Genomic DNA, 9,844 nt, shown 5'->3' with positions numbered 1-9,844 from the left:
TATCGCTGGGTGGTTGATTTCAACACGACTGATTTTGAAATACAACTTTAGATTTTTGGTCTTGTACCGTTGAATAAATTGTGGACTTTCGCTGCGCTTATCCCTTATCCAGAACATATCAGATTTTGGCTGAAATATTGGTTTGCTTAATTTTGTCGTGACCGTACCGTACCGCAGCTTAATAACTACAAGATGAAATTGAGCAAACTAGGTAAAACCCGCGCAAAAGTTTCGAGAACATAAGTTGTACCTAGATATATAATTTGTTTATCGACCTCAAGGCGGCGTTCGATTTAGTGAAGCACAACGAGTTGTGGCAGATTATGCTTGAACATAGTTTCCCAACAACTCTTGTCGCTTCCACAACATGCGTCAAGACAGCGGACGAAATTTTGGACCCGTTTGTGATGTTAGATGGTCTGAAGCAAGCAGACCGTGATGTAACTGAAGGTTTGGAGATTTCTGGCCTTTGGGCGTCATTCTGGTTCCGGATATACCCATATTGGATGATATTCGGCCATTTTTGGCTGTTTTCCTGAAACCGGAAGTCGCCATTTTGAAATTCGGCATTGTGACTGTGGTCGATTTCTGGCTTCTGTGCATCATCATGATTACGAAAATACCCGTATTGGGTGGTATTTTGTCTCTCTTGGCTGTTCTCCAGTTCCCCTCCTTTCAAAGTAGGGAGTGGTGTCAAATTATCATAGAAACATTTTTTACCCTCAAAAACCTTCACGTGCCAAATTTGGTTCCATTTGCTCGATTAATTCTCGAATTGTGCAGCAATTTGTGTTTCAAATGTAAGGTACCCCTCTCTCTCAGAAGAGGAAGTGGGAGTCGAACCATCATGAAAGTTTTTTTTTCCCCAAAAATCTTCTCATGCCAAATTTGGTTCCATTTGCTGGATTAGTTCTTAGGTTGTGCAGAAATTTGTGTGTTATTTGTATGGTACCCCTCTCGTCCAGAAGAGGGAGGGGTGACAAACTACCATGAAAATAGTTTTTGCTTCTAAAAATGTTCATATACCAAATTTGGTTCCATTTGCTTGATTTATTCTGGTGTCATGCAAAAAACTGTGTTTCATTTGTATGGAACCTCCCCTTTCCAGAAAGGGGAAGGTCGTCAAAGCACTATAGAAACATTTCTTGTCCCTAAAAACATCTACATGCCGAATTTTGTTCCAATTACTTAATTAGTTCATAAGTTATACAGAAATTTGTGTTTCGTTTGTATGGGAGCCCTCTTTTCCAGGGCAAGGAGAGGTATCAAACTACCACAGAAATATTTCTTGCTTCTTAGTACATCAACGTGCCAAGTTTATCTTCATTTGCCCCAATAGTTCTAGAGCTAAGCAAAAATTTGTGTTTCATTTGTATGGGGGCCTTCCTTCCAGAGAAAGAAGGGGTCTCAAACTATTATATGAACCTTTCCCAGCCCCAAAAACCCTTACATACAAATTTACATTCCGGGCGGTTCACTAGTTTCCATGTCCATATGGATCAGATAGACAGAACTCCATTTTTATCGATATCGATAAGTTCTATAATGATGAAGGTAACAAAATTATGCCATTAAACGAATTTTATAAAAAAAAAAATCCTGAGATCAGAAAACCAATATTACTTCAGAACGGAGAATTCAGTTATATGCATTGTCATGCTTACAGCAATCAATCGATTTTTAATCGTTATTTTAGGCTGCTCTTTCGGGTGGAAAATCACTTCCTACCCCATTTGTGATTGGACACACATACTCATCATTTACTAATATTTATCATAAATACTTAAGCTACAAACAAATTCCCCTCTTTAAAAAAAACTGCTTACGCAGTATTTTTCAACTACAAATTTTATAGTAAAAATTCACCGACTTTTTAGTTATTTTAGATAATTTATTTGCCATAACCAGTGATAAAACCGCCATGTGAAAATTCAGGTCAAATGGACTTCTAGAAGTCGTGTCTTAAAGCGGTCAAAGTTTCACCTTTTTGACCGATGAAAATGGTAGACTCATGAAATTGTTAAAATCGATTTTTGAGCCAAAAGTCTTGAAAATGCATAAAACGTCAAAATATGATATTGTGCTAACTTTAGATGTCAACGTTTCATATATTTCTAAGACATTTAGCAGAAAAAACCCGATATCGAAAATTACCTGTACTTTTTTTTCATCGGTCAAAAAAGTAAAACTTTGATGGCTTCAAAGCACGACTTCCCAAAGTCCGATTGCAAAGGCTGAGTTAAGGGCTATTCCCACTGCTTCCGTTCCGGGGCCGGGCCGAATCCGGGCCGTGTCCGTTTCCCGTCCGGGACTTTAATGCATTCACATTGCGCCGTGTACGAACCGTGCCTGCGCTGCGCTCTGGAAGAGAAAACACAACACTTTTTTAACACAACACTTTTCCCGAACTATAATTCAACGTTTGACTGTGACGGCAATATGCATGAATGCAAATGCAAAGCAAAACCGAAAATATGTTACTACTACATACACGCATCTACCCGAATGCCTTCCGTGCACTCTCCCGGCAACACAAAGTATCGTCGGCAACGATAGTTTTTTTCTCGCACGGCGGCAGCACGACGGCAACTCAGCGCTGCTCCGGTCTGTGCACGTCGCGTCGGTGTGAATGCGTTCGTAAGAACGCATGCAATCAATCTCAAACGAGCACGGATGACACACGGATCAGCCACGGCCCGGTCCCGGATCGGAAGTAGTGGGAATAGCCCTTTAATCTTTTAGATCTTTGCCAGGAACTCGTAGTACCTAGGTCCTCGTAACCGTACCTGCGGAGAAAATAACGACCGACCGGAATCAAGTCTGTTGCTAGATTGATTTTATTCAACAAATTTTACTTGATCGCTGCCGTCATTGTTTTTCATGGGAAACAAGGTGTGTAGTATCAGCACTTCATTCGAGCGAAACGTCGGGAAAATATATCATTTCGGACTATGCATCGAATTTCTGTCTGTCTATGGGAATGGTATGGATGACTATACAAGGGTCTGGGAAAGGGGCTGCTGAACGGATTTGCTGGAATGGGGATTTGGGGATTTTTTTGGGAATTCGAAAAATCGATTTTCATTGGCCTCTACTGTTTATGTCATGCGGTAAACAACAATTCGAATGCAGGTCGGATTCGATTATCCGTTTTTTTTTTCTGTTTGTTTTTAAATTTTATTTTGAAATTTTACCTTTTCTATCTCTTCCGAAATGTCTGTTACAATTTTACCTCTTTTTCCCATAGAAATATTTTCTGGCCACGCCACTGCATTATATAAGTAAAATAACAAAGAAAAACAATTATTGTAGGTTCGTTGATTGTAAATTTGAATGATTTTTTTCAGGATTCACCCTTATCCGTTACAAGAAGTGCATTACTCTAGAGATGGAGACTATTTCGAAGAATACAACGGTTTATAAAAAAATCCGTTTACTCTAGTCATTCAAATATCGATAAATGACTTAAACAATGACGGCACAGCAATCGGGGAATATAGCAAGTAAGATTCCCATTTGTGCGTTTCTGTTTAAGTTTAAACGATTTTGGCAATATGAGGCGGAGCGTTGTCATTTGTCACTATTTTGAGCTTAGTCAACATGCCAAAAAGTCAATGTTACAACAAAATCACTCTCTTAGCTGTAAGTGAACAAAAACTATTTCTGTATTAAAACATACATTGGAAGGAGTGCTTCTCATATATTGAATATTTAGACAGTTCGGTTCGTTAGGTTTTTTCGTTTATTTTTCGTGAATGTCCCATGCCATCCAATGTTCTCGAATCTCTCATTGGATTGATCAGTGCAGAATCGATACGAACAAACTGTCGTGTTTACCGATTTCTGATTGAAAAAGAGTATATAATAGAGGTTTTATTCTGCATAGCTGTCCTTGAGCCTATCCAACGAAATAGGATACTGAAAAAGTAAAAACTAAAAATTAATTACAACCATTTTATGTGAAATAACGGTAAAGATTTTACTACGAGAACCGGTGATTCCACATTATTCTCAACACATGTTTCAGATTAAATATGAATCATTGAAGGTTTAACAATGAATTTAAAAGCCCTATATCATTCTCTTTTTTATCACTACTAAGTCACTATTTAAATGAAAAAAGTCACTAAAGTCGCTATCATTTCATTTAAAGTTCGCTACTAGCCATGCGATGATGTTTGACGCTAGAGTAGTTGTTCACAGGCGAAAAGCGACGTCCCTTCATAAACAAGAATCCAAATTTTCTGCTTTAGAGTCATTACCAAACTAATGGTTTGGAAATGGTTTGACGGGTAACTCCTTACACCGAAGCAAGCTCTTCCTTCGTTCGGCATGGATATTCATCGGACAATTCCCCCAACTTCAGTCCTCCTTCACGCAAACAGGCTTCAACTTTTTTTTAACTCTCGATACGCTTCAGCTGCCGTTTTCTTGGAAGGAAATGAGAAAAGTAACTTTTCCCGCAAATATTTTGGCACACAATCAGACACTTTCACATAGCTAAAAATATATGACGCCACAATAAAATCATTGTCACGTTTCGAAACGTTGCTTACCATATGTCTCATATGGTTCATCATCTGTTGATAAATAGCGATAACTTAGTTGCGCACCCAATACTTCTTTATATTCGATTTTTGAAATTTTTTTTGGATTTTACACACATTTTCTGCAAATTTGCTTTATTTTTATCTATAACTTCACCGATTGCCGATGATTGTTCAAACTTTTTTGTTATTATTTTAGATTTTATTTTGCAGAGACCTTCTAAAAATGCAGTCGTATATTTTATAAACCAGAAACCGCATCAAACCCCTTGTGCAAAGTTTCAGATAAATCGGTTTCGGAGTTTATTGATAAACATGCTTGGAATGCATCGATTACTGCATACTATTATATCATGTTTTATAATACTTTATTGTATTCTAAAATTTTCGACTGTTCTTATTCATACGACAATGAATTCGGTGGTTGTAAGTCACGACTTCATTTTTCTGATTGAAAACTATATTGCTTTCACTACTTTGAAGAGAGGAAAAAAACATGTCAACAAGCTTTTTTTTTCTTTGCACCGTACCTGCGGTTCACAATCTCAACAAGACCGGTAGTTTATTGTTCGCTTGAAGCGGACTTTTTTCCGTTAAGGGACAACTACTCGAAACTACGTTGTAAATGTCGTAAACGTCCTCACTAGGCAGCACGTGTTTGTTTTTGAGAAATATACCGTGCTCTCGTTGATTATGTCATTGTCATTTAAGCAGTGATAAAGTGGCACTATAAAGGACAGCAGTCCCCCGTTTCTGTGCTGCTTCCGATGTTTGTTCGGAACAACCCATATAAGGTTGATGATGTCCTGAATTAATTGAATCCATCGGCTTTCGTCCATTTTTATATCATCGAAACAAGATTATGATCCAGCAATAACAATCATAACTATTATTGAATTAAGACTGCATCAATAAAAAAGAACTCAACGTGTGCAGACAAATTCACCCCACCGAAACGGCGCCCCGTCAAACGTATAAATTTTTTGCCCAGTAGGGAAAACGGTACCAATAACTCATCGATCAGCCCGAAAGACACGCCGGAGTCCGTTTTACGATGATTCTAAAAGCGTGAAGAACAAACAAATTCGTCGCAAAGGAAGCGCCCACACTCCCGCAAAACCCGACAGACGAATCTGCCGAACGGTCGGTTGCAAAATTTATGCCCTGCAATCCCGGCTGACTCGGGTGAGAATATCGTAAAGGAAACCCACCATCACCCGCCATGGAACTGAACGAGAAGCACATGAAGGTGCAGGCAGGGGTGGCATTACTATGTTTCGATTTTGCTCGATAAAACCCGGTCATTTACGAGGCTTATCCCTTTTTGCACCCTTGGAAATTGAAAACATCGCCGGTTGGTGCCGATAATGGTGCAATAGTAAGTATATCTATACATTTGACACCCGCCATTTCCTGAGTTCTCGAGCGAAATAACGGCCATCGAAGCTTTGAAACAGTTCTGTTAGAAGTTTGTTCTATGTGAAAACGTTTCTGGTTTTCTATTTCAGTGGATAAGAGGGAACCATTTGCGAATAACAGTGAGCTCAGAAAAGTGTCCTTTCGGATTGGCGCCCATTCGGGGTGTTGATGTGATGCCAAAAATTATCAAATCACCGGATGAGCGTGATGTCTGATGTAGATGTAGAAGCCGGAATCTGATTTTTTTTTGCCATCATTCTGTTGCTGAAAGTGAAAATTTTCTGCTTTAGAGTCATTACCAAACTAATGGTTTGGAAATGGTTTGACGGGTAACTCCTTACACCGAAGCAAGCTCTTCCTTCGTTCGGCATGGATATTCATCGGACAATTCCCCCAACTTCAGTCCTCCTTCACGCAAACAGGCTTCAACTTTTTTTTAACTCTCGATACGCTTCAGCTGCCGTTTTCTTGGAAGGAAATGAGAAAAGTAACTTTTCCCGCAAATATTTTGGCACACAATCAGACACTTTCACATAGCTAAAAATATATGACGCCACAATAAAATCATTGTCACGTTTCGAAACGTTGCTTACCATATGTCTCATATGGTTCATCATCTGTTGATAAATAGCGATAACTTAGTTGCGCACCCAATACTTCTTTATATTCGATTTTTGAAATTTTTTTTGGATTTTACACACATTTTCTGCAAATTTGCTTTATTTTTATCTATAACTTCACCGATTGCCGATGATTGTTCAAACTTTTTTGTTATTATTTTAGATTTTATTTTGCAGAGACCTTCTAAAAATGCAGTCGTATATTTTATAAACCAGAAACCGCATCAAACCCCTTGTGCAAAGTTTCAGATAAATCGGTTTCGGAGTTTATTGATAAACATGCTTGGAATGCATCGATTACTGCATACTATTATATCATGTTTTATAATACTTTATTGTATTCTAAAATTTTCGACTGTTCTTATTCATACGACAATGAATTCGGTGGTTGTAAGTCACGACTTCATTTTTCTGATTGAAAACTATATTGCTTTCACTACTTTGAAGAGAGGAAAAAAACATGTCAACAAGCTTTTTTTTTCTTTGCACCGTACCTGCGGTTCACAATCTCAACAAGACCGGTAGTTTATTGTTCGCTTGAAGCGGACTTTTTTCCGTTAAGGGACAACTACTCGAAACTACGTTGTAAATGTCGTAAACGTCCTCACTAGGCAGCACGTGTTTGTTTTTGAGAAATATACCGTGCTCTCGTTGATTATGTCATTGTCATTTAAGCAGTGATAAAGTGGCACTATAAAGGACAGCAGTCCCCCGTTTCTGTGCTGCTTCCGATGTTTGTTCGGAACAACCCATATAAGGTTGATGATGTCCTGAATTAATTGAATCCATCGGCTTTCGTCCATTTTTATATCATCGAAACAAGATTATGATCCAGCAATAACAATCATAACTATTATTGAATTAAGACTGCATCAATAAAAAAGAACTCAACGTGTGCAGACAAATTCACCCCACCGAAACGGCGCCCCGTCAAACGTATAAATTTTTTGCCCAGTAGGGAAAACGGTACCAATAACTCATCGATCAGCCCGAAAGACACGCCGGAGTCCGTTTTACGATGATTCTAAAAGCGTGAAGAACAAACAAATTCGTCGCAAAGGAAGCGCCCACACTCCCGCAAAACCCGACAGACGAATCTGCCGAACGGTCGGTTGCAAAATTTATGCCCTGCAATCCCGGCTGACTCGGGTGAGAATATCGTAAAGGAAACCCACCATCACCCGCCATGGAACTGAACGAGAAGCACATGAAGGTGCAGGCAGGGGTGGCATTACTATGTTTCGATTTTGCTCGATAAAACCCGGTCATTTACGAGGCTTATCCCTTTTTGCACCCTTGGAAATTGAAAACATCGCCGGTTGGTGCCGATAATGGTGCAATAGTAAGTATATCTATACATTTGACACCCGCCATTTCCTGAGTTCTCGAGCGAAATAACGGCCATCGAAGCTTTGAAACAGTTCTGTTAGAAGTTTGTTCTATGTGAAAACGTTTCTGGTTTTCTATTTCAGTGGATAAGAGGGAACCATTTGCGAATAACAGTGAGCTCAGAAAAGTGTCCTTTCGGATTGGCGCCCATTCGGGGTGTTGATGTGATGCCAAAAATTATCAAATCACCGGATGAGCGTGATGTCTGATGTAGATGTAGAAGCCGGAATCTGATTTTTTTTTGCCATCATTCTGTTGCTGAAAGTGAAATCGGTATCGATTCTGCCTTCGAAGGCCTATGAATGTTGTATAAATTTGTTTAGCAAATTGCTACACTCGGTTCGGATTCTATCGTTCGAAGGATCGAAGGCCTGTTTTTTATTCTCGCCTTATGGATCACAGGGCATTGGCTTCGCAGTGACTGGTCTGAATAATGTATCACCTGGGCGCAAGGAGCGTGTATTCCGGTACACATCAAAGGTTGGATGGGTTCAAAGGAGCTAAATTGATTTACTATATCCATTTTTTGACAATGGCGGAAGACTTGCAGAAATGGATTTTTTGTGTATTATGACAATGAATCAATCGATTTTTAATCGCATATATTAATCAATACTTTGGCAAATACATTCTGTAGAATACCTGTCCCTCAAATTAAATTCAACCTTTCCGTCTCTGTTCGACAGCATTGATAAAATATTATGCGAGTACAAATCGATACAAATGCTACTTTATACACTGCAAACCCCTGTCGATCGTCGTGACAAATGACTCTAAATCTGTCACGCAGAGCGGAAACGGGGTCTCCCTCGGGGTATGCGCGAAGCAACACATATGGACTCTAGCCGCAAATGCACCGAACCTTGAAAATCATCGCGGTTTTGAACTGTAGCTATGCGTTCCACATTCTCCACTCTCCTGCTATTTGCTGGTTCGGATTTACATAATTTTCAATTAATGTTTTGCAGTTTGCCACCGCCGCCAACAATGGGACGTAATTTTGTCACTTTTCTCGGCGTCTGTTCCGGCTCGCAGGTTGCGAAGGGGACTGACTATTCTTCTCAGAACTCTAGTAAAAAAAATAGTTTAAAAAACACAAAGCTTTACGGGGCCCTAAATGTGTCGTAAAAGTTGAAACCATCGTCACAACGCTACACCCTGCTGATGGGCGACGAAGAATTAAGTGCTCTAGTTACTTCGTCTGCTGATGTCTGGCGCGTAGCAAGGAAAAGGTAGCAAGGAGTTGAGTTAACAGAAAAATTAACCAATGTACGATTCAGTTATAGAAAAGCAAACGAAAAACTGAGAACTAATAAAAACCCCTCGCACGAACGTCACCTCGCCTTCGGTCATTACGCTTACGCACTTTATTTCGAAATTCTCTCCGCACTCTCTACCCCAGCTTGCACACAGGCATTGCTCCCGGACATCACACAATAAGCATGCCCGGTTGCGTGGCGAAAGCATAGGGAGAGGCAAAAGAATCTTAGGATTATTATTTGCTCGACATAAACATTTCCATTCGATGCACGGATCTTTTGAAGTAGAAACAGACAAAGCGGTTGAAGTTCACGTCTATTTTGTGTACAACAAAGAACCGCACCGAGTGAAAGCGGGGTGAAAGTGGACAACGGTGCAGCAGTACGGAAGGCACATGGTATCATAACTGTGGCTGCGTTGCATCTAACATGTTCTAATTAAATAAACATCTGTCACCTACGATGACGGTCGCCGCTCTCTAGCTCGTAATGACCTCCCACTCGCACTCGACCGACGTTGGTGTGTTTGTTGTCGCAGTCCAGATTTTGGAGATGTTTTATTTGTTTTTGTTTTTGTGTGCTCACAAAATGTGCATAGATGCGTCAGGCA

The 9,844-nt window shown here is 39.8% G+C and overlaps 1 protein-coding gene across 1 annotated transcript in view; it reads left to right on the top strand.

Moving 5' to 3' along the window:
* The window catches only part of LOC129724115 (serine/threonine-protein kinase ULK2), a 58,908-nt gene that overhangs the window by 35,468 nt on the left and 13,596 nt on the right, over window positions 1–9,844 (top strand). The window lies entirely within an intron of this gene.

This window comes from Wyeomyia smithii, chromosome 2 (assembly GCF_029784165.1).
Source record: "Wyeomyia smithii strain HCP4-BCI-WySm-NY-G18 chromosome 2, ASM2978416v1, whole genome shotgun sequence".
NCBI lineage: Eukaryota > Metazoa > Arthropoda > Insecta > Diptera > Culicidae > Wyeomyia > Wyeomyia smithii.
Note: the sequence above shows the minus strand (reverse complement) of the source record. Positions and strands in the feature narration are given on the sequence as shown.